The following is an 18,714-nucleotide window of genomic DNA, read 5'->3' on the forward strand; positions in this document are numbered from 1 at the left end:
CGTTTTTTTTTTTTCTCCATCGCCCACTAAGTTCCGGTAAGCATGCATCACCCAACGTGTATTGCATCACATAATATATGTAAGCCAGTGGTTTGTCTGCCAGAACCACCAAGGACTATTCCTGCTTTTGCTAATTGATTGGTTTTAAATACTCTGCGTGACTCAAGGGTAGGCAATAGGTTTGTTCTTTGGTCTAAAATTAAACTTCGTGTAGGAGGAGGAAAAAGTCTGTCTGAGCAACCGGGGCCCTGAAGCCATCTCCATATGTGGTCCTGTCCGTGCCCCCCCCCCCCCTCTATCTAGGCTAAGAACACAAAACGTTGATCCTGCTGGGAAGTCTGGAGCATGAAGGTACCTGTTAAGTTGTCATAGCAATGATGGAGGAAAACTTATGCTGCCGCTGTTTTTAAGACGACTCAAGAGTTGCGTCTGTAATCCCATCGTATGTATCGCCTAGACCCTGAAGCTCCAGCAGATAACACCAGGTTAGATGTGATAAAAAAGATCCCTGTGGTGAAAGATGGGTCCTGTGGGTTATGTTTGGACCTTTTGGAAATGAATAACTGCTATTTCTGCACCAAGTGTCTTTTTTAAACTGTCCAATGTTGTATCTCTCACAACTGGACCAGTTTTAACTTTGTCGACATGCCCTCCCTTACTGTTCTTCTACTATTAGCGATTTTTGGTTCTCCTCGTTAAATGATTTAAACATTCTTGTTTTTTTTTTTTGTTTTTTTGTTTTGTTTTGGGACCAATGTGACAATGGGTAGTTGTGATCGGAGCTTATTGTTTACATAATTTCATAGCCGGGCCGTCAATTGGTCCCCCCCACTCCTCCCCCCCGGGGCCTGGAATTTGATCTGTGCTTCAGGCTGCAGTTGCATGAGCTCTTCAGCTATTACTGGCGTGCATCTCTGGCAGAAATCCCTGCTGCCATGGTTGCCAGCTCGAGGCTCATGTCTCTTAGTCACCAGGGCAGAAATGTAACCTAATCAGGTGTCTGCTGCTGCCGGGACATCAGCACAGCGCAGGCTGGTTTTTTTTTACGCTTTTTATCTTGCCAAAGAAACCAGGAGATGAACGATTTCTCTCAAGACAACACAATCGCGCCGAGATTGGGAAGTCGGGGAGCTTAGAAATGACCGTTGTAACATTCTCCCGACACAACAAACTGTAATTTGGGATTCACTCAGTGGACATCCGTGATGACAAATGCTGCTTGTTGTGGTTATTCTTTGTGTCATATCGGAAGCGTGTTTGCATGCGTCACTCCAAGCACCGCGGATGAGTCAGAAAACATTTAACATACAAGTTGTCTTTTTGCAGGCAAAACGTGTGCAGTCTGGTATCTACACTGTAGATCTTATGAGAGGAGAAACATATGGGTTGGCATTTGAACAAGACAGGATATCAATTGGATCCGCCACCAAAATGATTAGTTCTTCTCTTCCCTGCCGCTTTGAAGATCGCTCGGCAGTTGGGCGGAACTGCATCTATTACGTCAATTACAAATGTTTTTCTCGTTACTCAACGTGTTTGTGTTTGGCTGACACGATTTCCCCATGTGGGTCACTCCTCAAACTATTTTTTGGCCTTGTGACGCCGCGGTTTGGGGAAAACAATCCTGTGCTGGAATTCCCCAGGAAGTGACTGTGGGGCTTCTTTGAGCAGGGTTCATTGAACATTTAGGGAGTGCTGGAATCTTATCCCACCCCTCCTGCAGCCTGGGGCATCTATTCTTGGTTTTGTGTTAAGGATAAATTCTTGCCACGAATGTTTGGTAGCCATTGCATGGAGGGTGACCCCCGCTGTATAAGGCCGAGCGGCTTGCAGAGGGGCTGAAATGGTTCTGGTGCTGCAGAATAGAAACGTGGGGGAAAAAAGTGTTCTGCATGCGGGTTCTTGTAATCGGGGGTATTTGAATTGTAAGCTGTATGAAATTCATCACTTAAAAAAAACAAAAAAAATAATGTATGTTACACAAAGCAAGACATTTTAAACAACTGTGCACCAGACCCCTAAAATGATTAAAATAGTAGTAAAAGTCCTCTTGCAATATCTACAGTACAAATACTCCAGGTCCATGTTTTGATTTTACTTTATTGTCCTACGATTTGTCTCTCGACGTGAAGTTTTTCCTTAACGATAGCATCATCCTGGTGATGATGCTATTGTTAGTCTTTTGAATCTTCTGAATTTTTTGTTTTTTTTATTTTGTTCACTCCCACGTGTAGAAGACAAAAAAACATATTAATTTCTTTGTATTAAGCATGTTGGCTCATCACTGTGTGTGTGAAGTCCTCATCGCACACAGTGACACTTGACCACAAGCCGTTGAAAAAGGTTTAACACACACTTTGAACTGTCAGGATGAGCCTCGTTTATCGCGTCTCCTGTGATACAATTAGTAAACGATCATAGTCCCTAGTTATCATTTTAGACCCTCTACAACAAAATGTGATCCTGTTTCCTGATGCGTGACATGTTTTGATACGTCTCACTTTTGCAGCCCTCTGGAACCCATCCGACCCGAACGGCACCAGAAAGGGCACTTAAAGTGGCCCGTCAACACAGGCCCATTACGCAACCATGCCTTGGATGCTCCTTGCCCTTGGCCGAAAAATCTCTCCGGCTGGAAGAGAATTGCTTGCACTTCCCACCTCCCTGCAAGCCTCCGATGTTGCCTGTGGAGGTTGTGGAGTTTGAATAGCGCTATATAAGGGCAACCGCTCTTTGTTTATTAGCTAAGCGAGCGCACACGGGAGTGCTGCCAGGCCTCTCGCAGTACAAAATGGGGACAGGAGGAAGAAGACGAAACACCACTCAAACGCGGGCTACTCTCGATATGCGGAGCTGTAAACAGTGCTCCTTGTGACAGCTGGCTTACATTACATGGGGGGGGTGGGGGGCTCAGTGCTAATCAAGGGGCCGAAAATAGACTTTTATCTGTGCGCCGTGCTATGGGCAGTGTGTGCTAACCCTCAAGGAAACCGTGGTTCCATCAGCTGCTTCCCACTGTCTCTGTCCGCTGGGGTCATGAGCATGTATGTGAGGGAGACGGCCTCCACCTGCTGATGTTGAATATTGTCCGTGTGCTTGAGGTAATCAGACCTGTGAACCAGGCCTGCTAACGTTATCTTTCTTTTTACGATTCAGATCCTTTTAGATTGTTTTTTTCTTATACTTTACTTGATGAGACGTTGGAGGCTCTTGGAGGATAAGATGCTTGATGAAGTCTACTGTCGCCCGCTGCTTTGTTGGTCAAGGGGCTACTTGTGTGTCGGTCATTTATAAACCGCGTTATATGTCAAACGTGCTCCTGTGTCTCAAGAGACCAAGCTCGAGTGGATTTGACGTGAAGGTGGTGAGATGTTTTATTTTTTTAGCTTCTTTAATGGAGCTCGATCTGACCAATGTCTCTCGACATTTAAAAACGTAAATGATACCATCTCTCTTAATGAACACATGTAAATGAACGCCTTAACAAGTCTATTACAGCTATAGTTGCGGTGGTGTTCAGTGTCCTATGTATGTAATTAGCATGACTGCACAGTTTGCTACGGCGTTGCATTGATTGCACGCCGATTGTAGAGGGAGGCCTTACCTTCAACTTGTTGTTTGTTTGTTTTTTTCCTTGTTGAGGATTAATGAAAAGCATGGGACTCGATGCTTAATAGGTGCTTCTCCCTTTCTTTTTTCCAAGGCTGCTGTCTGCCCGGGCTTTGCATAATCAGTTTGAATTTAATTGAGATAATCCAATATCTGTTTTTCTGCTGTGTCAATTTAAAATAAGACTGTTTATAGTAATCTTCTGAGCCTAAAGTTGGTGCGCACAGGGTTTCACATCCACGTGTCTATGGGGAGCTTGTTCTCCGTCTGGCCGCGAGACAAATGATGCATTGTGAGATTCCGTTCTTCAGAAAGATTCCAATGCTTTTGCCTTTTTGGACTCTTGGGTAGAATGCCAGCATTGTGTTGAGCTGGGTTACTTGTGGCCTCTGGCTGCAGTGAACACCCTCGGGTAAATGACTTGGGAGGGCGTCCCAACCCACCCCTTCACCTCCTCCACTACACGATTGAATGATTTCTCCCTCTTTAGAAGACTTGCCCAAACTGTTAGTCAGGCATCCCTTTGACGCGACACAGGATTATCGGTGTTCGTGAAGCTGGTGGGCAAACGGCAGGTGGGACGTTTGCTGCTGGCTGCCGTTCAGGGAACGTTCGCGCAGACGACTTGGTGCTGGTTTGGAGTTGGCGACGTGCGTCGGTAGGGTGGTGGATTTAAATGCCGCTTACAAGTGGCAGATGGGAAATGGGATTTTTGTTTCTGATCCATTTTTCCTGATGTCAAGTGCAGCCTGTTCCCTCGTCGGAGTTCTGTCAACTGCGCTGCCAAGCCTTTTACTTTCATGCAGCTGTGGGAGCGGACCTGAGCGAGCCTGGCGTCCCCCCCCACCCACCTCCCCGTGTGTCGGCCTGCAACACATTCCACAATGTCCCGTGACCCCACGGAGCGGTTTTAAAATATGCTGAGCTTTTGAAGAAGCAGACAAACACACATACACTTACTCGCTATTTATGTGGCGATGGATCACAAAGTTGGTACTTGTCACGTTTTAGGCCTAAAGAGGCAGGTTTACCGAGTTGGATAACAAGGGTGATGTCTTTCCGTATGTCTGTGTTCATTCTGGGTACCAGCACTACTTCTTTACTCGGCTGAAACCCACAGTTGTTTTGGGTCCTTCGGCTCATTGTGGGATGTGCGCTCAAAGCTGAAACATAAAGCGAAGCTTTCTAAACCTAGTAATTGTCACTCTGTGGGTGGCATCTGAGGCATTTCTTTGTGTTAACACCCCCCAATATGGATATAATTCTGTAGCTTTTAGGCTCATCATCTTCACCGTAGTGATTCCAGCATGCCATGAGTTAGTGCTGGGCTCCTCCTTTCCCTCCCATCTTGGCCTTTTGGTGCAATCGAGGTATTCCTGCTGAAAGCTGCGTCGTCCTGGAATCTGTCCCCATCTGCTGACTTAGCAAGAAACCGTGGCAGCAGCCCCCCCCCCCACCTCCCATACCGCCCAACCCGTGGCTCAATCCACCACGTGTTCAATCTGTATCACACTCACTTTTTTCTGCCGCCTGAATCTATCGCTGTCTTAGTTTCGCTCCCATCGATCTCCCTTTCACCCCCCCTCACCCCTCCAGTTCGCCCCTCGACCCCCTCGTCGAAACGAGCTTGTCGGCCCCTCAGCTGCAACCCAGTCGCAGGAATAAAATGGCATTTAGAATTTTTCTCATCGCGTTGGTTTGTTTATGTCTTATCTCATTCATATGCATTTATGTTTTACGTTATAAAATGAAAAGGAGCGGTTGAGCATTTTCACAATGGGGAATTTTTCTGTAGACTTCTTTGACCGACGATAATGCATAACCTGTTAATGGCCACACAAATTTGTCATTATGATTTTTGAATAGACCCAAAAATGGTGCCACCATTGTGTGGCCCATTGCTCCCTATTTAAAGTAGTTTACCGTTTAAAGTTAGCTGCAACCATGCACATTCCAGGGAATATCCGAGCTCTCAGTCTTTTATAAAATGCGACCTAGAAAGAAGTTGTATGTGTGTGTGTGTTCAGATTCTCAAGCCATGTGTGCCTGCCATTGCCATTTGGCTCCCCCAAACAATGCAGAGTATTTAATGTGTGTGAGGTGAATGGGGAGCGGCTCCTGCCTGCTCCTAACAATAGAATTGACAAGCAAGGGGCCCGGCCTTCACTTCACTGCAAAAAACAGGCTTCAAGTCACTGGTTTGTTGGATCACAACAGGCAGCCGTAGCACTGTCAGGCAGGTTCCCTCCCGGGTCATGTTTTTCTTCTTCTCTGGTGTCCCAGCGCCTCTGTCCCGGCGGCTTTTAATTGGTTCTCCCGCGTGCCCCTCTGCTTACCTGCGTGGAATCGTTATCTCTTCAACTTTCCCTGGAACTACAGTTGGATTTTCCAAAAGGTCTCGGAAGGTGCCGCACTTTCAAAAAAGGCAATTGCTCGTTTCAAGGTACCTCGACTTCAAAAGCTGCTAATGGAAAAGATAAGGAACGGCAGAGCAGTGCTTATCCTAATTAAAATGTGTGTCAATCCATATATAGCTGTTGACTAAATTGGGTTTCGGAGGCCAAAGCGGCTGGAGCTACAGTGGCAGACAGTTAAATGTCTGCTGGCAGCTGTCTACCCCAACGAGCGGATTAGAGGACCCCCAGATCTCCGCAGATGGGATGCGAGAGGAGATTAGGTTGGTCATGAAGAAGGCCGGCCCGTCCTATTCGAGTGGGACCGGGCTTTCGATGATTTATTGCATCTTGTAAATGACTCTCCACTGTGACTATATGCCTAATATGCGTTTTTTTTTTATGGCTTGGTTATTAGGGTGACTCGAAGAGTGAAGACTCAGCAGCCATTATATGACGCCCAGTATAAGAGGAAATCCATTCTATTGTAAGACATGGTTGAAAATGTGCGGATTAGTTCCCGTTAATTAAGTCTGTTACAAGAGCGTAATTCTCTAAAGTAACTTGTGCAGCATTCTCATTAGTGCAGGCGTGGCGTAAAGACGTCCTTAACTGTGTTCCACTGTGGCATTTATTGCCACTTACAGACCGAACTGACAATAGGAACATTGAAACAAACTCCTAGAGACCTTGAGATTTGACCACATCCATATTGAGATCTAGATTGTAGATTTGTTTTGGTCAGACAATGACAATGAAGAGGGATTTAGAGGTGTATGGTTGCACTTAACCCGGTCCGTGCATGCGTTGCATCCTCGTACATTATGACAGCGATATTTTTACACTCGAAAGTGGTGGCCTTAATAATGAGTAGAATTATACATTTTCATCAAAATCTAGATGTTTTCATCTATCAAACATTGTACTCTTTAATAGATAATTAATTTCTATCTCTGCTGTAAATGAAGCCTCTTTGTTTCAATTTAATTGTTCCCTAAGAAAACGTTTTCACCTTCCTTCGTTGTGACAGTGGCTGCTGGAAGGTACGCTGGGCATCATTTCATTTACTGTTAGAGGGACATTGTGAATGCAATTACCTTTTACTGTTCCTGCAGAACATGGTCTTCAGAAACCCATCACTTGAAAATTGCAATTGTATCTCCTGTTGCTTCCCACTGCACTAGAGGTGTGTGCCTCTGCCTCTTTCTTTAGCCATGTGTTATGAAAACTAATGTCCAGGAATCTGCAGAATCCCAATCCCACCCTCTGAGAAACCAGAATCCTTTCATTTAGCCAAATTAGTTTACGGTGTTCAGCCAAATGGCAATAAGACACACAGTCCCATGCACATGTTACTCTTACTGGGACCCTCTCTCAAGCTAAAACAACCAGTGTAAACTCATTGTTTGCCGCTCTCCTCCCATCCCCAACTCTGCTGGATGGGTTTGATTCGATTCATGGGACTGTGAGTCGGCTTGAAGAGCGTACAAATTTCATTTGTAGCTGTGTCCACCCCCCCTCTGTGGGAGGGCAGGGCTAATCATTGGGAATCTCTGCACCTCCCAAGAGAGGGTCGAATAGTTGCCTTGTATAGAAGAGAGACCAGAGAGTGGGTTTGTGTGTGTGTGTGTGTGTGTGTGTGTGTCTATTTTTGTGTGTAAATGTGGCTGCGGGGTGTTTGATTTCCATAGATTGTCTGTCTGTCTATACCTAGACCAGATGAAATGGTGCGTCTGGACACAGGGCTCCTGACCTCTTAACCTCTAATGGGGAGTGTGTGTGTGTGTGTGTGTGTGTGCCTCAATGTGTGCGTGATACCATCGTGTTAAACCGTACTGCAAAGTTGTTTTGATATTCGATTGGGGACGGACGATTAGGCGGATAAGTGCGTTGCGGTCATTTAGTAGCCACCAACCGTTACGTGCAGTTCACGTGGCATCATTTCTTCTGTGAAAATATTCAAATGAAATGTGGTGGTGTTGGAGACAAAAATAAATGACAAAGTGTCCAGGACATTGCTTCTGAAAAGGCAAGTTGCTATTGCGCTTTGCAAATCTTCATGCTTCCGGCAGCTCAAACTACCAACTTTTATCTTGAGTGGCAGCTGAAATCCCACAGATCCCAAAACGTCAATGCATAAAAAAAAATTGATTGATTGATTGAATATTGATTAAATGTATTCATTTTTTTGACAAGCTTGAATACCCTCTTTTTTTTTTTAAACAAGTAGTTATTGGGGAGGAGATGGCATATTGCAGGACTCCCTTTGCATTGCTGTTAGTGATATTACTTTACCGATATGCAAGCAAACACAGCCAGAGCAGGTGGTTTGTGTTTATAAAGACGGAGTTTATAAAGCTTGTTATTGAGCGCAGCTCTGCTGAAAATGGGTGTCATTAACTTTCTCTCTCTTTGACCTCAGTGAAATTCAAGCAGACATTTGGACCGAAGGGTTATCTGCTTCACCCACATGGTAGAAAAAAGGAAGGCTTGCTAACGTACAACGGAAGTGTTTTTAATTAGCATTTTGTCCGGGTGGGTTGCACATTAATTAGTCGTGTTGCATCGGTGCCTTTTTTCTCTCTCTACTAAATGAGTCCCCTACCACACAAGAGCCCCCCTCCCCTCACCCATATGTATTAACCTCAGATCCCATGGATCCATTTAGCTAATTGCATAGCTGCTGCGTAGCCGGGAGAATGTCGCGAAACGCCAGACTATAAGTATGTGGGCTTCGGTCGGAATGCATTGCAGGGCTGAGCTGTGATAGTTGCCTTGATTTAAGGGCTCTTCATCCCTCGTATTAAAAACAATTTGAAAGCAGCATCAGCAGCATCCTCGCTTTGTTGTCCTTGTTTTGTCATTGCTCCTCAAATTTAACTCTGTATTCCTTTCAGAGGGGAATTTTTCAATCCCTGCTGCGGTTCAGACGAGTCGTTTATGGCATTCTGTTAAGGCTTCATTAACGCGGTGAGGGGGGGGGTGCGGAGATGATCATTGTAGTGTTGATGCTAATTTTTATGGTTCTAAGATTCCATGTACTTAGTTATTTAGCCACGGTGCAGAAGCAAATCAGGGGGTCGTACTTTATTCACAAGGGTGGTGGCTCCATCCCCGGCTCCTCTTGTCTGCATGTCGAATTGCCCTCGAGCAAACCCCCCCCCCCCCCTGCTCCCCAGCGCCTTGAATAGCAGCTCTGCCCCCATCCCTGTATGAATGTGTACGGAATGGGTGGAAAGAAGGGCGCTCTGCAGCTCCTTGTCCAGTAAGCGGCCCTTTTAAGCCTGAGCGGCACTTCGATCCATCGTAAAAAACAATGTCGCAATTTTTACGCCATTTATCTTTTCGGCTAAGCTTTGTTTTATTCTGCGCACGACTCACTTCCTCCAGAAATCTATACACTCTCTCCTCTTCCCCCGCCCCCCATAACCCATGCCACCACTTTGACCTGTGTGAAATCCAGCTGTGCTGATGTGCTGAGGAGTCACGGTGTGCAGCTTTATTAAAGCCTTATTTTCTGGGGCTGGCGCGAGTTGTTTCTCAGGCAGGCACCACATTGTCTGACCTGTCCCCAACCCTGTCCTCCTCTGCAGGTTGTGATTAATGAAACCACAGGACGGACGGAACAACGAAGCCTCCAGCGGCATATTGTTCTCCTTAAGATTGCCAGTGGCGAAGTGCCCCTGTGTTCCACCTCTGGAAACCCCTCAGGAGTTCTCCCTTCGTTCAATTTTTCACCAAGATTGCTTCCTGGCAGTTTTTATTTTTATTTTTGGTGATTACAGATTTCACAATTTAATCTAGTAAGAGAAAGTGAAGGTATAATATTTTTTCTTCTTAAATGTTGGATTTCTCCTCAAAGCAACGTCCCTCAGGCTCGCAGACGATAATTATAGGAATGCAAAGCTCTCTTAAGTAATGGGAGATAAGGTTGCTTTCTCCTCAGGCCTGTTTTCTTTAATGTGCCTGCTCACGTGTATTTTCTTTGAGGCAAAAGGCTTTGCATATCTCCTCTGTCACATTATTTTCAGTTTTTTCGCAGCAGAAATTCCTTTCCTATTTGTTGTTTGATTCGTTTAGAATTGGTCACGTCACTCCAGTAGGAGTCGCTGCAACCAGGGCATCATACGGCCTGGACCGTAACAATAACCCAAGCTACATTTTGTGAAATATTCTAGGAGTATTTCAATGGATCATTTTAGTTTTAACAGTAAAATACCACATATACCTGTCTGCAATGACTGTGGCATCGTCAACTTGCTGTCGTCATATTGCGTACGCGGCGGAGTGGACTGTCCTCATGCAGGTAGAAGATGGTGAGCTAGATGTAGAGAACTGAATGATTTAAACCAAATTACTATTTAAAAGATTGCAAGTGCCATGTTTTTAAATGGCTGTTTGACTTTAGAACTTTTTCAAGAGAACCATTTGGGCTCGTTAAATTGGGAGAAGCGCAGGTGGAATTGCTGAGTGAGTGATGGCTGCATTCCATTAAGTTGAGTTGCTTCCTGTTCCCTGGCATTGCGTATGCGTCCTCGCTGATGTATAACATTGTTTATTTCTCAACAGCCAAATGTGGGATTGTTAAGACCGAATATGCCACTCGTGTTATGCGATATACCATGTTTTCCAAATAAAACCATGGGGGCGGCAGTGGTATCTTTCTCTGTGAAAGCGGGCTGATTACAGACCTGTAGCTAGCGCGCGGCTCCTTAGTATAACGAGCCACAGCTGTCCGTTATTGGTGAGTCCAGCTCTTGCTGTTAAGGTTGTCAGAGCGCCGCGTCGCTGCTAAACATTCTTAAATGCTGTCATAACTCAGGTGTTTTTACATTTTTTTATTTTTTTGACTATTGGCCATAACGAGGACCACTGTCACCGGTAATCTGATGTATTTATTTGTTCGTGCCGCTGTGTGGTTGTTGCATCAGTGTCGTGGGCTCTTTTTGAAAACTGCTACACTTGCAGTGAAAACGACCTTTTTCATCGACAATAAAAAGCAGCCTTGATGACAATGGCGTATATTTGCTTTTGCATCCAACGACGAGTTAGAAATGCTCCGTGTAGTGTGTGTGGAATTATTCACCCAACAACATATTCTTATTAAATCGTATAGCCTTGCAATCATGTGTTTTCTTACTAAGCTTTATTTCCGAGAGGCTTTGGCTCAGGAGATGAGCGGGTTGTTCTTATTCATACGGCATTGGTTTGATGCCTGGCACGTAGTGTCAGCGTGTCCTTCGGTGAGACACTGAAGTTGCTTTCTAGACACGTTACTGCAGCCCGCTGCTCTTAAATGCATTACAATGGCTTACATGCAAGGGTAAAATGTAACTTATGACTAAGTTGTCCTTTCTGTCTAAACATTCTTTTTTGAATTCAGTCATACACTTAATCTGCTGTAATTGTCACCTTATTCCTTCATCCTGTACACTCGTCTCATACAAGTCCACCGTTTTGTCTTTTCAGCTGTGAAGATCAGCGGACATCCAAGGCTGCACTTTCCTCTGCAATAAGGTAAGAAGCTGATAAGGTGTGTGTGTGTGTGTGTGTGTGTGTGTTGGTTGTCCGCATACAGATGGCGTGCAGCACGACTAGACAAGACGTAGCTCAAAAGGGGAAACTTTGCTATTTACCGAAATAAATTAAACTGAAAGCGTGCGTTTGATTAATTGTAATGGCAACAATGCACTTTAAATATTACATTAGACAGTTGGAGCTAATTCATTCTTCCTGTTCTTATAGTGCTGCTCCGTTACTGTGGCTCATCTCATTAAGAGCTCCTCATACACACATCCTGGTAGTTGCGTCACGTTGATTACGGCCTGTAACATGCTGCTGTACTGGAGATGTTGATCATTGTCCGTGTGGGAGGACGGTTCCATGTGACTGCTCCGTCCTCTGCTGTTTGTTCGTCATGGCAAGACTCCCAAGTGTCCAGCTGATACCAATGAGAAAAGGCCTGCAGTGTTTCTTCATGGTGTTTATTTTTTCTTGCTTTTTGCTACTACAGTTGAGAGCAGCAGAGAACAACAACAGTAGTTTCTTGTACTTATATTTTTTCCATTAGTTTCCTTTCTTTTGCGTAGTCGCACATTATGTCAACATTATATTGTTAGGATCTTAAAAAAAAATCAACTTAGACTTTTCTGTAATATTGATGTATTTTCATGGTTTTAAAGGCTTGATTACAGCTTTTTTCTGGACTTGCAGACTGTTTTTTTTTAAAAGCAGGTGCATTGGATTTCAAAGGACTTTGCCAAACTCCATAACACTACTCGAATGTACATTTTCAAGTTGGCTCAGTGAGCTGCTTCCAGAGGGCAATTAGAGTAACTGGCAGCATCTGGTGGCCAGCCTCTCCCTGTAAACGTGCTCCGCTCCCGAGCCAGGTTAACCGTTTCTGTGCCTTTTTAGTGACCCAAAGAGTCATTTGTCTCCTGCCGTGCCGCGACAACATTGGCAGATCACAACTTTGTGATTATCTGCTTTATTTGTTGATGTGTGAAAAGGGCTCCTTTTATTTTATTGATATGCTGCAACAGGTCTGGTAAAATCTTTGGTTGATTTTATACCTTTTAGTCATACACGCTATATGCTTCACTTGATTTTTTACATTTTTTTTACATTTTTCCCTTCGAAATGACTAAGCGCTCTGCTGTGTATTGGCCAGCTGCAAACCTACTTTTGTTACTAATACACCAATGTACATCTCTTTTGTAATTGTTGCAGGCATCATGATTGGTTTATTTCCTTGGCCAAGCTGAATGGAACATTTAATTGGAGCTGGCACATGTTTGTTTATCTAGTTATGGCAAGTATAATTACAATGTCAGTAGGTTTATTACATTTTAAACAACCCAGCATGGTACTGTTGTAATTGGATATTTTTTCTCGGTTGTCATGTGGCGTCAGGCCGCTTTCTTGCCAACTTGATCAATTAATTGTACAGACTGTTTTTAAGTGCAGCTAAATATTAAGGCCGTGTTCTCTTCTAAGGAGAGAAATGTCGCCGCTGAAGAGGTCCAATCTCCTGTTTAGACGTTCCTCACAGTGTATTCCTCTGGACTCCGGCCAGTGGCCCCCGGGAAGGATTGACTCTGCGGTAATTCTCTGCCGACTGGGACTGCGCCCAGATTCTAACTCGAAGGAGGCTGCAAGAGGAGAGCTATCGGAAACAGATTGCACATTTTACTCATCTAATAGTCATCTAATATCATGTAGGCTCAACTGTTGTCACAGGCAATATTTAAAATGCTTCATACAAGCGGAACCGTAACTATGTTTAGCGGAAGGGTGCCGAGTGGCAACTTGAACCTTTTCTATTCATAAGAAATGACCTGCGTAGATATTTTAAAAGCGTGATAGTGTGACCAGATGTTGTCGAGGCAACACGGCAGCATCATTTGTCAGCGTTGGTACGTGGGGCGGGCTGAGGCCATCGCCCACAGCAGTTGGCTGCGGCATTCTCGGTGAATCTTGTTCTTCAGAAACCTATTTGTGTCCCCGGCATTCCAATATTGACTCCTTATGTGATTGTTCAATAAATGTGACTAGACGTATTAGTTGCTATCGCTGCAATCCAAAGTAAAGTATTGATCTAGTTAGTGGGGGTATTTTGCTGGGGGTTAGTCATTATAAGTCAGCCATTAATACCTAGTTTAATAGTATTAAACATATTTGGTATAATGAATGATCATAATTGTACGAGTGTGAGGAAGATGGGATGGACGTTTGTTGAGCTTGGCTACACCGACTGACGGACAGACTGCTTGCTTCATAGTAAGATGGGCCACTATGTACCAGGTATTGAACCACAGTGATTTCCTCATTCCTTCATGACCTATAGTCATACGGCCGTGTTTTGTATTTCTGCAACAATACATTAATGTATTAACGGCGACTCCAACTAATGGCCATCTGATTCCTGCCCCTGGTTTTTATTGCACGTATAGTTTCCTCAATCCTTTTTTTTTTAACCACAGGTTGAGTTATAATTAAGGGAAGTCTAAATCTCGGCCTGACGGCCAGAATTAATCATGGCCTTTTAACCAACCCACAAAAGTCCCGTAATAACCGTTAAATACACACCAAAGCAGGTAGTTTATGTGGCCCTTTAGCACATGACACGTTTTATGGATTTCCCATCTCCTAATGGCTTGCCCATGAAACTTCAAAGTTTACCGAGGGACTAAAATGCCACGAGTCATGGCCGTTAAGTTAACCTCACAAACGGCAACAATATAAGCTGCAAAAACACCGAAAGGCATGCTAGTGATGCTGAAGGACATCTGTCTGATTAACACGTGAACTGGAGCGTAAAAGCATCTTTTTAAAATAAGTAAAAAACATAAGTTCAGATGCTTCGGCAAAATGTACAAGAGTGAGAATGTTGAATAGTGGCTACGGGTTACAGTTATGGGACCATGAGCTAATTTATTTATTTTAGCTTTTACCTAAATTCAAAGCTGTTATAATAGCAATGCAATGAGGAATATTCTACTCCATCAAACTGTAATGTCCTTTTTGCGATGTAGGTACTGTGCTGTAAACACAAGAAAGGGTGTTGTGTGGATGACTAACCTCCTGAGCAATTTCAGGTTTGCTCTTGCAAAGAATGTGCTACTTAAAAGATGCCTGTTTGTTATTTGTGCTCATTGGGATGTGACCGTGTCGTTACAAGTGCGTTTTGAAACAAATAAAATGAATTATACGGATAGTTCAGTTAATGCTGGCTCACTCTTATTTTAAGCGCTACATATCCAAACAAAAGCATTGCATCATATGTGATGTCTTGGAACTCATAATGCACCAATATGGTCTGAATACAGCCTCAGCTACTTTGTTACCACACAAGAACAACGGCCCCTTTTTAAAGATGCTGGATTTAAGCTTTCCATTAACTGCAAGCAAACGCTTTCAACCCCAAATGTATCAATAAAAAAACTATACTCTGGTTCTCTAATTGATATGCTCTGTTGTAAACGATCAGTTATAAGTCAGGACACAACCAGCCTCTGTATCCATGGCAACCGATTTCTGAGCACAACCTCAAGTGGCAAGAGAGTAGTCGGAGCCCTGCGAAGGGCTGCATCTATACTCTAAATGAAAAACAATCGCTGTAGCCTTTTTTTAAAGGAGGACTGAAACGTGGGAGTGAGTTGTAATACAAGATTACCCCTTGAGTGTTGGCTCATAAATGCGAAGTCTCCTAACGGTTTTCAAGTACCAATCCATGGTTGATGTACGGTTTGTGCCAAAAGATGTGGGCGGCTGGGGTTTGGCTTCAGATTCCAGATTGATTCCCTCCTCTGGTGAAACAGACACTGAATTGATCTTCGTTCCATCCCTCGAATGGTTTAACTTCACTAGGAAAACAAGAACTCTTCCACCCTTTGAACAGCCTGGTAATAACAATACATCCTCCCATTTTAATAGACTATAGTTTTGGGGCTTGAGAGTGACGCTATTGTCATTTAGCACCAATCTTCGCAGCTTCAACCACTTTTTTGCAGCCAGATTAAACAAACTATACATGTGTTTGGTTAGGTAATTCTTATATACCACACTTTCATTGGTAAGCCGACTTGTGACTGTCTCTTAATTACTCAAAATAATGGCAACCTGGCAATCATTTTTTGCACCCAAAAGCTGATGCTTTGCCAGCAAATGATTTCTTTTTAAGCATTTCACCAACGAGCTCTGTTAGATTTGTGGTGGGCGACTGTGTTCCTCTCCTCTGCATGAAACGTGACACCTGCGCTGGACCTGCTGCCGACAGAGCGGCATCACCTGCCTGCATGGAACATTAGCCAGGCTCTCTCTCACACACTAGTACACGTATTTAAACCACAAGGCAGCCATGTAGTGTCTGTCACTCAGGAGGTATGCTGCGAGTCACCTGACACTGGCAGGCTTATTCCTCACATGCGGCTCATGTAGAAGTTGTCTGTGCACTGACTATAAATGTGGAGTTTTTAGCCGCACATATATTTTTTTATTCCGTCTGCCATCGAAGTGAAACCTGTTCTGTTCCGGATTCTTTCTTTCTTTCTTTTTTTTATTGTACTTCCGCATTTTAGGAAATGGATACAAATTTGACCTATGGAATTATTTCTGCGGCCACGCCCCTTCCTCCCTCCCTCTCGCTCCCACCAAGCGGTTAATAAAACCATGTTGCTGGCTGAGTGCGGCTGAACCGCTAGAATTTCTCCTTAATGATCAGCAGGTTTCTCCTCTCGACACATTAAATCAACGTATCATAAACATGTGATTAATTAGTTTGATATACTCTTAGACAGACCTTAAAGACTTTCAACATTCAGTCGGCCTTAAAGGCTCGGGCGATATTTACCCGGTGTGCTCTCCTGGCCCCCGCCGCTCCGCTCAGCCGGCTTTCTGCTCAGGAATCTCATTCTGAGGTGTGTGTGTGTGTGTGTGTGTTTGCAGATCATTTGCACTTCTGCCTGTTGAGTATTCAGGGAGAATCTGTGTTGTTCACACCGTGTGCTGCGTTTTGGATGGAAATCAAGACAGCGGTGCTAAAAATGTGGTTTATTTGCAGTTCAGAGGTTATGATGAAGAATGTTGCTGAAGAATAAGTTGCCGCTCTGGAAAACCGTTGATTCATCGTGAAATAAAAAGTCAAGAAATGCAGCCCTCTTTTTATGGGAGGGTGTCTTTGAAGCGTATACGACACCGACACTTGAAGGACCAAAAGAGTAGAACATCTAGTGACTTATTACAGATTGTGTAAGTAAACGTTGGAACACGTGTGCAAGTAACTCAACTTTTTCTTGTCTGTAGTAAACCTCCGCATGTCCTTTTTTTTGAGTAGGAAGTAACCTGGTTTTACTTCAGAAGCCATAGACCCTCACTAGCTAAATTATGTTACATTACTCCTAAAAGCGAAACATACTTCCTGAAAATACTAACATTAATAAAAGAAACCTGTCTGACACTATAACTGTAATACAGCGTTGGTCGTTAATGTCCGTACTTCTTACAGGGCTTCTCATCCCCCATTAGCGTTTTTCTAGACACAATATGGCTGAGAATATCTGCTCCACTGTTGTCGTTTCCTGCGTTAGTCTTCAGTCGTTTGCAGTGATGACAATTCTGCTTTGGCTCACTTGTGTGAAAACGTGCATATTAGCCCCACACTCGTTAGCCAGGAATCGTTTTAGTTCAGCTCGGGTTACAGTGTTTTGTCTGTGTGTCGGCTCCGTGAGACGGGGTTTATCTGCAGTCGGATGACGGTCCTTCAGCCGTTGACCCCTCTGCCTCTCCTGAGGACACGAGTGGCGTGCCGATGCTGTCGTGTCGTATTGTGGCACTGCTTTACGTCAGGAACCATATGCTATTAACCATGAATTAGAAAAGGCCTCTCAATGCAACGAGTTGCTAAATAGTGTATAAGTGATCGTTTATTACTATTAAAAGGATGGAAAAGGGGATTTGGTGCACATTGGTTAAATGTATCTATGTTGATACTGCATTATTACAGGATTGCTGATTTCCAGAGCAGATCCTTCACGTAGGCTGCTGCATGAAAAGCTAATCACTGCTAAACCAAAGTAAAGCAGATGGACTTATTACGCTGCTTGTGTCCGCCTTGTTTGACCCCCGGTGTCGGAACTAGTCAACCGATATGCTCCGGATGAATATTTGATAGATTCTCGGGTCCAGAACTCCTCTTGGATTGGCCCGTTTCACTAGTGGGCTGTTCTATTATTGGATTAGAGGCCGTGTTACTGTAATAGGGTCTGAGCATTCCCAGCAGGCGCCGCTCTGCGTCATTGATCTCTTGAACAATAGCTACATGTTCCACTGCTCTGTCTCCTTTTTTTTTTTTTTTAACTCATGAGCAGTAGTCTGTTTGGAAAATGAACTTGAATTCTGTGATTGCACAGCAGCAAAATTAACCGGCTGCTCAATCGTTGCTGCTCTGCGTGTGCAGCCTCCGTCCTCCTCTGGTGTGACGTCTGCGTTTACTGCATCGCCGTCACATGGCATGAAATCTGTCGACGCTTCAGGAGATTGCTGCTACGGCCACACGCTGAACCAAAGGAACGCGTCTATTTAGGCCTTTGGAATGTTGACAGACAAAACCAGTGTAATGTCTCAATCCATCAATGAATCTGCTTGTTGGACCTTTTCCAAAATTACACATGCACGGTTTATTTTTTTTTCTTTATTCCCCTCTGTGTTTGGCAGGTAGATGTAAAACTCCCAATCTGAGCCCTTTTTTTTTGTTGTGGGATCAATATGAGACAAGGCGGCATGAAAGCTGCTGACTCTCCATCATCGCTTTCCGTGTGGCGGTAACGATTTGTGCGTTTGTGCCTGACAGTCGAGGTGCAGAGTTGCGCCGGGGGACACGCTGCCTGCCGCGGCACCGAATGCACCGCGCGGGGATGGAACTTTACAAGTGAGAGAAACGCCTCTTTCCGCTGCACATTGTTGGCAAGCACGTAGATGTTTGCCAGGTGTTGTGCCCGTTGTTTTGAGGGAATCTGTTGGGTACCACATGACACAAAGTATATCGGAGGCTGATGGGGCGATTCGTTTTGGCCAAATCGTATGTTCCTTTAGAACCCCTATGAATGATTTAACAAAAGGCCAGTCCATTAAGACTGAATTGGCCCTGGATTAAGTGTCGACCACGGGAGAAATGTTGCCTCCTGCTGAGTGCTGCTGGTGCGTATTGTTT

At 44.3% G+C, this 18,714-nt stretch overlaps 1 protein-coding gene across 3 annotated transcripts in view; it reads left to right on the plus strand.

Annotated features, from left to right (window-relative positions):
• The window catches only part of LOC120834834 (talin-2), a 60,767-nt gene that overhangs the window by 3,396 nt on the left and 38,657 nt on the right, over nt 1-18,714 (plus strand). Inside the window, exons 1-2 of one of the 3 annotated variants that reach the window (XM_078085502.1) lie at nt 3,083-3,101; nt 11,472-11,519. The gene's annotated coding sequence lies outside the window, so the exon portion shown is untranslated. Of the gene's footprint in view, nt 1-3,082; nt 3,102-5,741; nt 6,053-11,471; nt 11,520-18,714 lie in introns of those variants that run through there. The other 2 variants (XM_078085501.1, XM_040203148.2) reach the window with 2 other exon arrangements.

The sequence above is a fragment of the Gasterosteus aculeatus genome, chromosome 12, assembly GCF_964276395.1.
Source record: "Gasterosteus aculeatus chromosome 12, fGasAcu3.hap1.1, whole genome shotgun sequence".
Taxonomy (NCBI): Eukaryota; Metazoa; Chordata; class Actinopteri; order Perciformes; family Gasterosteidae; genus Gasterosteus; species Gasterosteus aculeatus.